The sequence below is a fragment of the Coregonus clupeaformis genome, unplaced genomic scaffold (assembly GCF_020615455.1).
Source record: "Coregonus clupeaformis isolate EN_2021a unplaced genomic scaffold, ASM2061545v1 scaf0728, whole genome shotgun sequence".
Lineage (NCBI taxonomy): Eukaryota > Metazoa > Chordata > Actinopteri > Salmoniformes > Salmonidae > Coregonus > Coregonus clupeaformis.
The window spans coordinates 32,735-49,101 of NW_025534183.1; positions in this window are offsets into that span (position 1 = coordinate 32,735).

Here is a 16,367-nt window from a genome sequence, read left to right on the forward strand (position 1 = left end):
CCATGTCCCTTCAGTCTTCAAGAGAGCGAGAGTTGCACCCCTCCTCAAAAAACCTACACTCGATCCCTCCGATGTCAACAACTACAGACCAGTATCCCTTCTTTCTTTTCTCTCCAAAACTGTTGAGTGTGCCGTCTCTAGCCAACTCTCCTCTCAACAACCATATCTGTCGTAGGCCTACACATCATTTGTGTCTATCAACACACACAGATCAGCTGGACAGGATGAGGACCACTAGGCTATCAGAAATTGAACAGGCTTCATAGCATGAACTTCAATAATTAGAACTATAGGCTACATTTCTGTAGAATGTGACACTAAGCAATGAGCGTAACCTACAGTAAGCCAAGCTGCCACTTCTCTCTGTGGGAGAGTTTCAGAAACGCTAACTAAATCAAACTAAGTGCGTATTCTATATTCAGAGCTGATGTTACATTTCCTACATGACAGTAGCTCATTTCAATCTGCCATGAATAAGAGTAAATGCCCATTCATAGAGCAACATACACACACACAGACACACACACACACACACACACACAGAGACACACACACACACACACACACAGACACACACACACACAGACACAGACACACACACACACACAGACACACACTCTGTAGCGAGAGAGCAGGGAGGGGGTGAAAAATGAGGCTACCTATAATTATTCAGAGCGCTGCAACCAAAACTTAACGAAGCTACTAGCTAGCCTATAATTAGCTGTTTCCCTACCCACAACCAGACAACCCACTACAGACTAAGTCCTGCATGTAGAATCCTGCAAATAAAGGGGGGTGTTTTTAGTGTCTAAGTATTTCAATACATTACATATGCATTGTAGAGAATACTGGTGGCTGGAAAATTGTCTTGTCCCAATGGTGGTGTAGAGGTGTAGTGACATGTTTTGAGTAGATAAATATACATATACATGTCCTTATGTCCTCAGTCACCTAATCTAAAACCTAATTATGAATAATTACATTGAGAATGTAAACCTTTTAAAAGAAGCACATTGATATATTCTATTTCTGTAGTTATGATTATATACCAATGTTATTTTTATGCATTAAGCATGGTAATGTCACGCTCTGGCTCCGGGACTCTGTATGTTGAGCCAGGGTGTGTTCGTTCTGTGTGGGTTGTTTCTATGTTGGGTGTTCTAGGTTGTTGTTTTCTATGTTGGCCTAAGTGACTCCCAATCAGAGGCAACGAGTGTCAGCTGTTTGCTGGTTGTCTCTGATTGGGAGCCATATTTAACTGTCGGTCTTTCACTTGGTGTTGTGGTTTCTTGTTCCTTTTGTTTTGTGTGTTTAGAAGGACTTCACGTTTCGTTCGTTGTTTTGATCGTGTGATCTGGTTAATAAAAAGATGTTCGCATTCAACGCTGCGCATTGGTCCTCTCTCGTAGACGATCGTGACAGAAGAAACCACCTAAACCAGACCAAGCAGCATGTCCAGGAGCTGAATGGCGAGAGTTGGAAACAGAGGAGCGAGAATTGGGCGAGAATGATGGAGGCCTGGTCCACGGGGAGGAGAGAACCCCAGAAAATTTTTAGGGGGGGGCTCACGACGTCGGGGCAGCAGGAGTACGGGATAGAGTGGTGCAGAAGGTTGGCAGAGGAGGCCGCCAGGTTAAGGGGGCCACTGGTCACTAAGGGGAAGGAAAGTGTGGAGGCACGGCGAGAGGTACTGGGGTGTGTTACCAGTCCGGTCCGGCCCGTTCCTGATCCCCGCGTAGGGCCAGGGGTGTGTGTCCCCAGTGCGGTCCGGTCTGTTCCTGTTCCTCGCATTGAGCCTGTGGTGCGCGTCGCCAGCCCGGCCCGGCCTGTTCCTGCCACTCCCACCAAGTCAGTGGTGCGCGTCGTCAGCCCAGCCCGGCCTGTTCCTGCTCCACGCACCAAGCCTACGGTGTGCGTCGCCAGCCCAGCCCGGCCTGTTCCTGCTCCACGCACCAAGCCTACGGTGTGCGTCACCAGCCCTGTCCGGCCCGTTCCTGCTCTCCGCACCAAGTCGGTGGTGCGAGTCGCCAGCCCAGTCCGGCCCATTCCTGCTCCCCGCACCAAGTCTGTGGTGCATTTCGTCAGTCCTGTCCGGCCCGTTCCTGCTCTCCGCACCAAGTCTGTGGTGCGCGTCGCCAGCCCGGTCCGGCCTGTTCCTGCTCCCCGCACCAAGCCAGGGGTGTGTATCGTCAGCCCGGTCCGGCCAGTTGCTACTCCACGCACCAAGCCAGGGGTGTGTATCGTCAGCCCGGTCCGGTCCGTTCCTGTTCCACGCACTAAGCCAGGGGTGTGTGTCGTCAGTCCGGCTCCGGCCAGCGGGGCTAGACAGGACCAGGGGTACTTTGGGGGGTTGGAGAGGAAGTGGTGGTCAAGCCCGGAGCCGGAACCGCCGCCGAGGAGGTATGCCCACCCAGCCCTCCCCTGTTTTGGCTCTTTTTGAGGCGCGGTCGCAGTCCGCGCCTTTAGGGGGGGGTACTGTCACGCTCTGGCTCCGGGACTCTGTATGTTGAGCCAGGGTGTGTTCGTTCTGTGTGGGTTGTTTCTATGTTGGGTGTTCTAGGTTGTTGTTTTCTATGTTGGCCTAAGTGACTCCCAATCAGAGGCAACGAGTGTCAGCTGTTTGCTGGTTGTCTCTGATTGGGAGCCATATTTAACTGTCGGTCTTTCACTTGGTGTTGTGGTTTCTTGTTCCTTTTGTTTTGTGTGTTTAGAAGGACTTCACGTTTCGTTCGTTGTTTTGATCGTGTGATCTGGTTAATAAAAAGATGTTCGCATTCAACGCTGCGCATTGGTCCTCTCTCGTAGACGATCGTGACAGGTAAGCACCTTTATTGCAATGTTTATAGGTAAATACATGCATATTTATAATGTGAAGACGGTTAGATTATATTTAATGTCTGTGAAATGTTAATTGATCATGTATTTATTTATTGTCTGTTGCATTATGGGTAGTGGTATTTAAACCCTGGCATTACCTTGTTTGAGAGAGGACAGGGAACGGGTTGGCATGCTGCTGGGTTTTCAGGCATGATTGAGCCTGGGTTTTTTCTTTGAGAGCACTAGTTTACTCAGTTTGAGGCCTACACAGTGTTCACGTCCGGTTTGTTATTTTGCTGGTAAATAATTGTACAGTTCGCCGACTATATCTCCACTAGCAAATAAAAGCCTCACTGGGCAAGAATAGTAAAGAACTGCTGTTGCCTCCTCAATGTTAAAATCCAACCGCGTGGGTAAATGTGACAATATGTTTTGAATGCCATGAATTACACAAAAGCATTATATTTACTGTAAAGACAACCCCCAAAACTACAATGATTCAGTAGATCAATAAAGCTATAGTACTCTAGCAGGTCACAAAGTTGCTTATGCTGACAAAACATGTTAGTGAATAGGTCAAATATAGCTTTGTGATGCTCATTTCAACTTCCTGTCTTCCTCAGCTGCAGACAAACACTAAATATTATAAAAACATTGTTGTTTTGTATATAATTACACTTAAGAGAAGAAGAGGTTGACCATTACAAATGAATGTACAAACTTTATTCCTCATTGACAGATCAATCAAGTTCAATGCAGTTATCCAAATACATTCATCATCAATGGCTAAAATAATGAATATAGTTTTAATATCACATGTAGTCGTTTCATAGCATGTGTCTAATTAAACAAAAGTATTTTTGATAAAGAGCAAATAACTACGCATGCGATGTCACGATTCTCTAAAGCAGAACCCAGAAGCAGACCAGGACAAGGTGAGTTGAATGAAGGTGAGTATTTATTTAAATACTTAAATGTGGAAGCAGGAGAATCCAGGTGACAGAGCTGGCAGTGGAGGTGAGTTGGTGGGAGTGAATGGGCAGATCCAATTATGTCTCTGAAGCCACAGATGACCAGACAGCGGTGGAGTGAATGTTCCGGAAGAGTAACTGTAGACAGAGTAAACGAAGGTGAGTTCACAGCAAGCAGAAAGTACAAAACAAACTCTTAGTAACTTGAGGCTGATACGCAGGCACAACATACTGTTCATGGCTAACGATCCGGCAGGGAATGGATGTCAGGTCAGAGCTTATGAAGAGGTGATGATCAGGACCAGGTGTGCAGACATCTGATGAGATGCAGGTGCGGGTAATCGAGAGATCTCCCGCCTAGCTTCGTCGCCCGGCAACCAGACAGGGTGCGTTCAGGAACCTTCAGGAAACAGACTCCAAGACAGAAAACAGACAACTCAGGCAGAAACAGACTCAGGAAGCGGGATTCATGACATGTGAAGCTTGGTTATGTAAGATACGCTGTAAGAGCTGTCATCCCCAAACCACTGCAATGTAAGTATTTGACTGTGTTTCAAGTGTGTGCAGACGGACAGAGTATACTGAAGAACGGTGTGTAGAAGGACGACGGGGTTGCAATTGTGGTGGGGATGATGATCCTGAGTTCCTGGAGTGCCCTGTAAGGGTGAAGGAGATTGAGGTGGCAAAGGTTAGAGGTCAATCGAATCTCCTATTCGGAGGCGATTAAAATAGTTGAGAAAACAAGTGATGCTAGGGAAGATATGGTAGTGGATACACCACAGCCTGTAGTAAATATTTGCTGCCAGACAAAACATACCCTGTGTGTTAAAAATGTTTATTTGTTTTGCGTTCATTGCCACAGTTATAAATTGGACAGCACAAGTCTCAAAGACGTCTAAGAAACTGGACATGATTGTGCCTGCGGCATAAACGTTTTTGGGACTGAAGACTTGCAAGGGGTCCCTTGAGCCTGTGTAGGGATCAGATCTGCCAAAATTCTCTACTGCTTTGTGCTACACTCGTTAATGCACATTCACCATTCCCTAAGTGAAGTAGCCTACCCTTCTTTCCATCCGCACCACTATAGACTAACAACTGAGGCAATTTCCTTTTGATCGCACTCGACAAGTCATTGTGGATTATAGAGACTTTTCTGCCTGAACACTCACTCCCAGCTCACATCTGAACTATTTGAGTCACTAGTGTCCCTCCACTGGCTCTTACGACAGAGACCATTGAGAACCTGAACTTTCCTGAATAGACGTTGACCTTTGTTGATACCAGATAACATTACTTGAGCCACTGTCCCGTTTCTCCATTTATTTAGGTTGAAATGACTGTGTATCAAGCCTTATTGATTTCCCCATTATTGTTTGTTTTTGCTTTGATATGATTATACTCCTTTCCTTAGTTATTTTGTTGCTTCATTGTGATTTAGTTTCATCATTTTTGGAGAGGTATTGCAGTTTATTATACTTGGCCCTACGGCGCAATCTGACAATCTCTCTCTTTCACTGAGTACAACACAACCCAGGAGAGGCCTGCTGCAAACACTGGATTGGATCCCTCAGAGCGTGCCTGCCGTGGGTTGACCATGGACCGTTCCTCAAGGACTTTTACATTTTTAATATCTGGACTTGTCCAGTTGGGACTTTTAGTCATTGCTAAACAAAGATTGTGGAAGTTTGGAATGTTTGGAATGTCTACATATCCTGTAACCACTCATTCATACAAACACATACAAATGCAAGAACTGATCTTCACTTATCTACAGTGGGAAAAAAAAGTATTTAGTCAGCCACCAATTGTGCAAGTTCTCCCACTTAAAAAGATGAGAGAGGCCTGTAATTTTCATCATAGGTACACGTCAACTATGACAGACAAATTGAGGAAAAATAATCCACAAAATCACATTGTAGGATTTTTTATGATTTTATTTGCAAATTATGGTGGAAAATAAGTATTTGGTCACCTACAAACAAGCAAGATTTCTGGCTCTCACAGACCTGTAACTTCTTCTTTAAGAGGCTCCTCTGTCCTCCACTCGTTACCTGTATTAATGGCACCTGTTTTAACTTGTTATCAGTATAAAATAGGGGTGTAACGATTCGTTTTAACAACGATTCGATTTGTATCACGATTCGTGGTTGTCGATACGATTCAAGGACGATATTGGTTCATTTAGAACGATACGATCCGAAACGATTCAGTGACTTGAAATCGATTCAGTAACCTTTTAGCCAAAAATTCAACCAGTGTGACTGAAATAAATACCTGGTAACCAGTTGCATTTTAATGGCTGGCAATAGTCTTGATATTTTTAACAGTGTTTCATGCCTCCATGCAGACCATCTGGTATTATGAAACTTACCCAGTTCCACAAAGGAGATCCCATTTTCTTCACATAGCTTTATTCAGTGCAGCAGTTTTTTTTGCTCCACCTTTTTGTAAATAAAACTGCAGCAGCTTGACCACAGAGTGATGAAATGTCTCACAGTAAGGAACGTTGCGATCAGCTGATTTCGCGCAATTCTCCAGTGTGTGTGCGGTGCACAGAATGTGCACAAGGGAGTCTCCAACCGCAGCATGTTGCCGGAGTTTTGGCACAACGCCGTTGTAGATACCTACGTTGACAGCAGCCCCGTCTGTGCACACAGCGACCAACTTTGTTGTCCAGTCATCCAAGCCTGTGTCCTGGAAAAGTCTCACAAGTCCGTCTGTTATGGCCTGTGCGGTTCTGTCAGCACCCAATTCAATCAGTCCAATAAAGTCCGAAGTAAACTCTCCGTTGCTGGACACAGACACAATGTAAACTATTTCCTGCTCAGTTTTTGTGATGTCCTCAGATCCATCAAAAAGCAGCCCCCAAAATTCAGCAGACTGCAACTTGGCTCGTAACTCCCCGCTGATGGTGTGAGCGATGCTCTGCATGATCCGTGTGCCCCCTTCACGTGAATGATATGCACCTCCGTCATTTACTGCTAGCCGCTTCAGTAAAGGAACATCCTCAGAATAGGAAGACATGGGACGTGCGTGTTTAGCTTTATGGAAAGAGAAAAATATTAAACAGAGCTTGCCGCTGTTCTTCATTCAGCTTGTCTCGCCATCTGGCAAGTGGGCGACTGGACATTTATTCTCGGCTAGCTTTTAGCAATGGCTTGCGCCACATTCGTGTGCTCCTTGCTCTTTTCATGTTTGTCAAATAAAGGATGGTTGAAATTCTTTGAGCCTTTATAAAATGCACCTGTTTTGTCTGCTAGATGTGGATTTGAGCGGCAAATCTTGCACCACATTTCAGTGCGCTCATCGTTAGCTTCAAGCCACTGCACATCTTGGAGCCACTTTTCCGAAAAAAGTATTTTCTTCGGCTCTGGCTCCAGTTGGCGTTTCTTTGTAGGTGGCGAAACGCCAAAGAAGCTGCTTAATGTCTGTTGCTTTTTGGACATCCCTGACAGTAGTTGACAAGCAACATGTCATGTGTAAGGTTAGATGAGAAGATCGGTCAAGTACGCAAAGGCGCGTAGTAACACAAGTGGCATTACGCATTCCTGATTTTTGTCGCGCTTGCGTATCTGTGTACCAGTTATGTGCACCCCTGCATATAAAGTCTGACGTGCTTAAATCCAATGGGTTATTTCCTAGTATCGATACAATCGATTTATTTCATTTTAAAACGATGTTAGATCGATATATGTTGTCCAAAAGGCCAACTCGCCGAGCACAGATCGATGTAGTTGGATCATATGAATATAAATCGATACATCGATGTAGTAGATGGATCGTTACACCCCTAGTATAAAAGACACCTGTCCACAACCTCAAACAGTCACACTCCAAACTCTACTATGGCCAAGACCAAAGAGCTGTCAAAGGACACCAGAAACAAAATTGTAGACCTGCACCAGGCTGGGAAGACTGAATCTGCAATAGGTAAGCAGCTTGGTTTGAAGAAATCAACTGTGGGAGCAATTATTAGGAAATGGAAGACATACAAGACCACTGATAATCTCCCTCGATCTGGGGCTCCACGCAAGATCTCACCCCGTGGGGTCAAAATGATCACAAGAAAGGTGAGCAAAAATCCCAGAACCACACGGGGGGACCTAGTGAATGACCTGCATAGAGCTGGGACCAAAGTAACAAAGCCTACCATCAATAACACACTACGCCGCCAGGGACTCAAATCCTGCAGTGTACCCCTGCTTAAGCCAGTACATGTCCAGGCCCGTCTGAAGTTTGCTAGAGTGCATTTGGATGATCCAGAAGAGGATTGGGAGGATGTCATATGGTCAGATGAAACTTAAATATAACTTTTTGGTAAAAACTCAACTCATCGTGTTTGGAGGACAATCTTTGAAGGGAGTTGAAAGTCCGTGTTGCCCAGTGACAGCCCCAAAACATCACTGCTCTAGAGGAGATCTGCATGGAGGAATGGGCCAAAATACCAGCAACGGTGTGTGAAAACCTTGTGAAGACTTACAGAAAACGTTTGACCTGTGTCATTGCCAACAAAGGGTATATAACAAAGTATTGAGAAACTTTTGTTATTGACCAAATACTTATTTTCCACCATAATTTGCAAATAAATTCATTAAAAATCCTACAATGTGATTTTCTGGATTTATTTTTCTCATTTTGTCTGTCATAGTTGACGTGTACCTATGATGAGAATTACAGGCCTCTCTCATCTTTTTAAGTGGGAGAACTTGCACAATTGGTGGCTGACTAAATACTTTTTTCCCCCACTGTATGTCCCATTCTTCAATTACATTTACATTTTAGTCATTTAGCAGACGCTCTTATCCAGAGCGACTTACAGTTAGTGAATACATATATATATATATATATTTTTTTATACTGGCCCCCCATGGGAATCGAACCCACAACCCTGGCGTTGCAAACGCCATGCTCTATCAACTGAGCTACATCCCTGCCGGCCATTCCCTCCCCTACCCTGGACGACGCTGGGCCAATTGTGCGCCGTCCATGAGTCTCCCGGTCGCGGCCGGCTGCGACAGAGCCTGGATTCGAACCAGGATCTCTAGTGGCACAGTTAGCACTGCAAAGCAGTGCCTTAGACCACTGCGCCACTCAGGAGGCGTCAATCTGGTCTTTGAAATACAAAGTGTACAAAACATTAGGAACACCTTCCTAATATTGCATTGCACCTCTTTTTGCCCTCAGAACAGCCTCAATTCGTTGGGGCATGGACTCTACAAGGTGTCGAAAGCGTTCCACAGGGATGCTGGCCCGTGTTGACTCCAATGCTTCCCACAGTTGTATCAGGTTGGCTGGATGTCCTTTGGGTGGTGGACCATTCTTGATACACACAGGAAACTGTTGAGCATCAACCCAGCAGCCGTGCAGTTCTTGACACACACAAATCCGGTGCGCCTGTCACCTACTACCATACCCAGTTCAAAGGCACTTAAATATTTTCTTGCCGGTTCACCCTCTGAATGGCACACATACACAACCCATGTCTCAATTGTCTCAAGGCTTAAAAATCCTTATTTAACCTGTCTCTTCCCCTTCATCTACACTGATATAAAGTGGATTTAACAGGTGACATCAATAAGGCATCATATCATTCACCTGGTCAGTCTGTCATGGAAAGAGCAGGTGTTCCTAATGTTTTGTCCATTCAGTGTATATAAGATAAAGATGGTGTCATTATCAGTTTTCAGCATTAGTTTGAGTGGATTATTTTATATTACTAAACAACTTTTGTTTAATGAGAAACAGGCTATGAATCGACTACCTGTATTTTTTAAATTGTCTTTTAAATCTAGATTCATAATTTTATTCATTGATGATGAATGTATTTGGATAACTGTATTTAAGTGAATTGATTTGGCGGCAGGTAGCCTAGCGGTTAAGAGTGTTGGGCCAGTAACTGAAAGGTCTCTGGTTTGAATCCTACGCCAACTATGTGAAAAATATGTCATTGTGCCCTTGAGCAAGGCAATTAACCCTAATTGGTCCTGTAAGTCGCTCTGGATAAGAGCATCTGCTAAATGACAAAAATGTAATGAAAAATAATGTTTGTACATGAATTTATGCTGGGCAACCTCTTCTTCTCTTGTGTATAATTAAATGAAACAAACTGTTTTAAGTGAAATAGTTAGCGTCTATATATAAACCAAATTTGATCCCATTCACATTCTCCCAAACAAAAGACCTATACTGTATATACAAGACACAACATTACCGCTTTGTTTACCCTGGCCAGAGGGACAGGGCCATAGTAGGCTAGACTATGTAGCTGCTGTTGTTAGTAGCCTGCAGTTTCCATGCAATACAGCATCTCAGATCGCTAGTGTTTAGGTGTATAGGCTTCTACATTTATGCAAGAGTTTGTGCTTGTGTCTGTCAGGAGTGATGTGTTATCAGGCTTGCTAAATAACTACCGGAGGGAAGTGGAGAGCGCTCCTTGAGCTTTGTGCCCGGTCCACGCGACATGGTCAAGAGACGCAAAGAGCCAGCATTAGCACTCCGATGTGAAGGACAGCTCTTACAAAAATGTACCATCGTAGTACAACGAACAACAACATTCCATTGTACTATGATGTTTTTTTTTACAAAATACAACTAACGTTATTTTTTTTAAACATCCCTTTCATAGCACCTACCACTCCATTAAAGGAGTAGTTCACTATTTTACAACTTTAATTCCTATATGTAAGGTTTGTATACAGGGGACGTCGGTCTGTACTCAAGATTCAAAGGTATATACTCAGGAGATTAATCTCTGATTTTAGCAGCACCATTTTTACGCCTTTGCGGCATTGCACTGTGGTTCTTCAATGTTTTCCTGCCCCTGTCGAATGGATAAAACATTTGTGGATCTTTCGAAAATGTCTCCTTTATCTGCCGTTTCCATCTTGTTGTGACGAGTTTCTCTGGTATCAAGTAATTCAGGATGCAAGAATATACTTAACAATTATATGGAGAATTGATGCAAAGTATTTAATTGATTACGGTACCGGGTTCGCATAACAAACGGCACGTGCTTTGCCTCTTGTCATCCGAACATTGGACAAAGGAAATCTCTCAGTTTATATACTTCATGTTACACGTTTCTTCAACAACATCTGGTAACCATCAGTGGGCACCCCCCACTCTGATGGTATCACCCTGTACCCCAAGTCAGTATATTCCATCTATCAGTCATTCTAAAATAAACCCTAGTAAGCTCCCTAGACATACTGGAATCCTTAGCATTCAGACTCTGTGGCACCAAGAGTTACCTATCTACAACACTATGACAAGACGTTATATCACATCTCATTTCTACCAGCATCTTAAATGTGCAATCAGAGGGGAAAAAACTAGACCACCTTTACTCCACATACAGAGATGCATACAAAGCTCTCCCTCGCCCTCCATTTGGCAAATCTGACCAAAATTATATCCTCCTGATTCCTGCTTACAAGCAAAAAGTAAAGCAGGAAGCACCAGTGACTCGGTCAGTAAAAACGTGGTCAGATGAAGCAGATGCTAAGCTACAGGACTGTTTTGCACAGACTGGAATATGTTCCTGGGATTCTTCCGATTGCATTGAGGAGTACACCACATCAGTCACTGGCTTCATCAATAAGTGCATCGATGATGTCGTCCCCAAAGTGACTGTACGTACATACATACATACCCCAACCAGAAGCCATGGATTACAGGCAACATCCGCACTGAGCTAAAGGGTAGAGCTGCCGCTTTCAAGGAGTGGGATTCTAACCCGGAAGCTTATAAGAAATCCCGCTATGCCCTCCGACGAACCATCAAACAGGTAAAGCGTCAATAGAGGACTAAGATTGAATCGTACTACACCGGCTCCGACGCTCGTTGGAGGTGGCAGGGCTTGCAAACTATTACAGACTACAAAGGGAAGCACAGCCTCGAGCTGCTCAGTGACACGAGCCTACCAGACGAGCTAAATTACTTCTATGCTCGCTCGAGGCAAGTTACACTGAAACATGCATGAGAGCATCAGCTGTTCCGGACGACTGTGTGATCCCGCTCTCTGTAGCCGATGTGAGTAAGACCTTTAAACAGGTCAACATTCACAAGGCCGCAGGGCCAGACGGATTACCAGGACGTGTACTCCGAGCATGTGCTGACCAACTGGCAATTGTCTTCACTGACTTCAATAACTCACCCTCAAATGGACCATCAATACCAGAGTTCTACAATACTACTTACATAATCAACTGGACATTACAACAGCCTGAACCTCAATATAGTCCTGGGCATTTATTGAACTCTAACAATGGGGGATGGAAAGGGTCTGTTGAAATGAATACTGTAGTGGTGTGAGAAAGGTAACACAAGCTTCCTCTCTGGTTCCACCCCCCAAAACTGAGCAAATTGTAGGTCTTGTGAGCGGAAACTTGAACGCTGTGAGACTTCTGCGCAACGTCCTGTGCGCGTTTATAATGAACACTGAGGCTGTACCCTTACAGTTTTAGATAGCATTTTATTTCTATGATATAGCCTACAGTAGCTTATATGTGGTGTTCAATGCAGGCCTACATTGCAGGATACTTTAAAAAACGTTTTTACATTATGAAGGGCTTGACATGAATTCTTGACTTTTTTACTTGGTTTGTAACACCATGGGCCAAATAGGTGACTGTAAATTGTATTGTGTTGTATGATGCCAGAAACCACTTTACAAAATAATATTAATTATTATTACCATACAGAGAATTAGACAATGTAGGCTACCCCTCTGCTTATTGGCTTATTTGCATATTCAAGCCTGTCTCAAAATACAACACCGCCTCTTTAATTAAGACATAAGCTTTTTTATCTGACTGGCTGTTCAAAGACGGCTTGAAATGTAGCCTACACGTTTTGTTCTCTTGTAGGAAGCAGTAATTCCCCATTGCATAATATCGATTCAATCACAGAAAAAACGATCTACATGGCATTTCTTCTTCGCTGCAGTCCTGGAGGAAGTGTGCGGCCGCGCAGCTTAGAGTTTTTAAAATGTTCATATTGTAATGATCCGGGCTGGGTCATAAAGGAAAAAAAGACGGACACCAGGTGTGCAGGGCAGAACACAGGTTTATTCCTAAACTGGGCTATTGTTCAGGCCACAGCACACGCCGCTAAATTCCGAACGTACACAAATACACAATGTCAAGTTAAGGGCAGACTCATAGGAGCAGATCAGGATCCCGAATAGAAAAAAAGAGAGAGATGAGACAGTAACCCCCATTTATGCATTTCAAAACCCTGCGGGATTACCCATCATGCCCCCCAACCTTTCCACCTGTCCTGGCATATTTAACCCCTGCTAGCACCCATGAAAACAATAACGCACCCACGAACACGGAACACAATACCGGGTCGTTACAATATTATTGAAGAATCTAGATTTGATAACGTCATTAAGCAAGCACACATTGTGCCCGTTAGATAGTTTTTGAGCCAATTGCAAGATGCCTGATCTAGGCTTATTTCAGACAACCTTAGAAAAAGTAAGAAATGATCAACTGTATCAAATGCCTTCTACAGGTCAATAAATAAAGCAGCGCAATGATTTTTATGGTCTAAACCACAGGTGTCAAACTCATTCCATGGCGCCTCCCTTGTACTCGATTGATCAATTAAGGTCACTAATTCGTAAGGAACTCCCAAACCTGGTTGTCTAGGTTTTAATTAAAGAGGGAAAACCAAAAACCTGCATATACAAGGCCCTCCATGGAATGAGTTTGACACCCCTGGTAAACAATATAGCACCTCATCTAGTGTAGCCGCTGAAAAATATGTCCAGGTCTAAAACCAGATTGTAAGAAATGAAAAACCCACTCACTGAAATATTCTTTCAGGTTTAATGTCTTCTTTTTTAGCAGCAGAGGTCAAAACAAATGGAGGCGGCCTTCCTCAGTGTTTGGAGGACAACAGACATCCACCATATTGATAGATGACGTCACATTGTTGTACTGATTCTTTATTTCTTTACAATCAATCATTATTTACAATCATTATTTACAATCATTATTGAAATCATTATTCAAAATCATTATTTATAATCATTATTCAGGATCATTATTTACAATCATTGTGCAGTTTTGTCACACAACACAATGCCACAGATGTCTACATTTTGAGGGAGTGCGCAATTGGCATGAAGAACTGAATACAACCATAAGAACCATTCATACTGTCAGATCTAATATAGAAGAACTGAATACAACCATAAGAACCATTCATACTGTCAGATCTAATATGGAAGAACTGAATACAAAAGAGAAGGAGAGGTTGACCAGTACAAATTCATGTACAAACGTTATTTTTCATTGGCAGATCAATGCAGTTTTCCAAACATATTCATCATCAGTTTTTTTGTAAGATTTTAACTAACTGAATAAAAATATAAACACAACATTCAACACTTTTACATTTACATTTTTGTCATTTAGCAGACGCTCTTATCCAGAGCGACTTACAGTAAGTGAGTGCATACATTATTTTAATATATTTTTTTTTCATACTGGCCCCCCGTGGCAATCGAACCCACAACCCTGGCATTGCAAACGCCATGCTCTACCAACTGAGCTACATCCCTGCCGGCCATTCCCTCCCCTACCCTGGACGACGCTGGGCCAATTGTGCGCCGCCCTATGGGTCTCCCGGTCACGGCCGGCTACGACAGAGCCTGGATTTGAACCAGGATCTCTAGTGACACAGCTAGCACTGCAATGCAGTGCCTTAGACCACTGCGCCACTCGGTTACTAGGGTAAAGTTCATATAAGGAAATCAGTCAATTGAAATACATTCATTAGGCCCTAATCTATGGATTTCACCTGACTGGGCAGGGGCGCAGCCATGGGTGGGCCTGGGAAGGCATAGGCCCAACCATTTGGGAGCCAGGCCCACCCATCAGCCAATATGAATGATTTCCCCCACTAAAGGGCTTTATTACAGATAGAAATACTGCTCAGTTTCATCAGCTGTCCGGGTGGCTGATCTCAGATGATCCTGCAGGTGAAGAAGCCAGATGTGGAGGTCCTGGGCTTGCACGGTTACACGTAGTCTGCGGCTGTGAAGCCAGTTGGATGTTCTGCCAAATTCTTGGTAGAAAAATGTACATTCAATTCTCTGGCAACAGCTCTGGTGAACATTCCTGCAGTCAGGATGCCAATTGCGCACTCCCTCAAAATGTAGATGTCTGTGGCATTGTGTTGTGTGACAAAACTGCACATTTCAGTGGCCTTTTATTGTACCCAACACAAGGTGCACCTGTGTAATGATCATGCTGTTTAATCAGCTTCTTGATATGCCACACCTGTCAGGTGGATTGATTATCTTGGCAAAGGAGAAATGCTCACTAACAGAGATGGAAACAAATTTGAGAGAAATAAGCTTTTTGTGCGTATGGAACATTTCTGGGATCTTTTATTTCAGCTCATGAAACATGGGACCAACACGTTACATGTCAAGTTTATATTTGTTTTCAGTATAGCTTTAGAACACAATTTACACAAATGCATAGTCATTTCATTTTAATTGTCACATGCTTGGTAAACAACAGGTGTAGACTAACAGTGAAATGTTGACCAACAATGGAGAACACAATACAACAATTATAATAATAGGAAAAAGATAGTAGCACGAGGAATTAATACACGATGAGCAATGGTAGCTTGGCTATATACATGGGGTGCCAATACCTAGTCAATGGTAGCTTGGCTATATACATGGGGTGCCAATACATAGTCAATGGTAGCTTGGCTATATACATGGGGTGCCAATACCTAGTCAATGGTAGCTTGGCTATATACATGGGGTGCCAATACCTAGTCAATGGTAGCTTGGCTATATACATGGGGTGCCAATACCTAGTTAATGGTAGCTTGGCTATATACATGGGGTACCAATACCTAGTCAATGGTAGCTTGGCTATATACATGGGGTGCCAATACCTAGTCAATGGTAGCTTGGCTATATACATGGGGTGCCAATACCTAGTTAATGGTAGCTTGGCTATATACATGGGGTACCAATACCTAGTCAATGGTAGCTTGGCTATATACATGGGGTGCCAATACCTAGTTAATGGTAGCTTGGCTATATACAGTGGGGAGAACAAGTATTTGATACACTGACGATTTTGCAGGTTTTCCTACTTACAAAGCATGTAGAGGTCTGTAATTTTTATCATAGGTACACTTCAACTGTGAGAGACGGAATCTAAAACAAAAATCCAGAAAATCACATTGTATGATTTTTAAGTAATTAATTTGCATTTTATTGCATGACATAAGTATTTGATACATCAGAAAAGCAGAACTTAATATTTGGTACAGAAACCTTTGTTTGCAATTTCAGAGATCATACATTTCCTGATTAAATAGTTTTTCCCCCCTCATCAAGCTACACACACAATACCCCATAATGTCAAAGCAAAAGACAGGTTTTTAGAAGTTTTTACTTATTTATTATTAAAACACAGAAATATCAAATTTACATAAGTATTCAGACCCTTTACTCAGTACTTTCTTGAAGCACCTTTGGCAGCGATTACAGCATCGAGTCGTCTTGGGTATGACGCTACAAGCTTGGCACTCCTG